Raw genomic sequence first — 501 nt, forward strand, 5'->3', positions numbered from 1 at the left:
TATCTAGCCGGTACCTCTCAACCTCACGCACTAACTCAGGCTCCTTCCCCACCAGAGAGGTGACATTCCATGTCCCTATTGCCAGTCTTGGCAGCCGGGGATTAGTCCGCCAGGGGCCTCCGCGCCTCCTGCGGGTGGTGGGCCTGTGGGAGGATGGGCCCATGTCCCCTTTTCGGGCTGTGCCCGGCTGGGCCCCATGTCGAATTACACCAGTTTAAAACAAATTTAAACACACTGATGTGGCGGGTCCTCTACCCGTAACCAGAAATCCACTTGGCAAAGCAGCAGCTCGGTACTCTGTCCACAAGTTTGCGTCACACTCTAATAAATGTCGGTCAGTGGCGGTGAAGTTCACTACTCTCACAGGAACGCAATGTTTCCCACCATTCTAACAGAAGTTTAGTGGGACCCGCATCAAGCTTTCATAGAAAGGAATTAAAAACACCAACTTGCCCAGCTTGGACCAAGCACTCACACCTTCAGGTTTGCTAGAGAATAGTT

This window comes from Haplochromis burtoni, unplaced genomic scaffold (genome assembly GCF_018398535.1).
Source record: "Haplochromis burtoni strain Fernald_Lab_line unplaced genomic scaffold, NCSU_Asbu1 Contig_248, whole genome shotgun sequence".
Taxonomy (NCBI): domain Eukaryota; kingdom Metazoa; phylum Chordata; class Actinopteri; order Cichliformes; family Cichlidae; genus Haplochromis; species Haplochromis burtoni.